Genomic DNA, 377 nt, shown 5'->3' on the forward strand with positions numbered 1-377 from the left:
ATCTGATTTCGGTGTTGATCATCTGGTGATGTCCATGTATAGAGTCTTCTCTTGTGTTGTTGGAAGAGGGTGTTTGCTATGACCAGTGCATTTTCGTGGCAAAACTCTATTAGTCTTTGCCCTGCTTCATTCCGTATTCCAAGGCCAAATTTGCCTGTTACTCCAGATGTTTCTTGACTTCCCACTTTTGCATTCCAGTCCCCTATAATGAAAAGGACATCTTTTTTGGGTGTTAGTTCTAAAAGGTCTTGTAGGTCTTCATAGAACTGTTCAACTTCAGCTTCTTCAGCGTTACTGGTTGGGCAAGACTTGGATTACTGTAATATTGAATGGTTGCCTTGGAAATGAAACAGAGATCATTCTGTCATTTTTCAGAT

Source organism: Bison bison, unplaced genomic scaffold (assembly GCF_000754665.1).
Source record: "Bison bison bison isolate TAMUID 2011002044 unplaced genomic scaffold, Bison_UMD1.0 scf7180017864280, whole genome shotgun sequence".
In the NCBI taxonomy this organism is placed as follows: domain Eukaryota; kingdom Metazoa; phylum Chordata; class Mammalia; order Artiodactyla; family Bovidae; genus Bison; species Bison bison.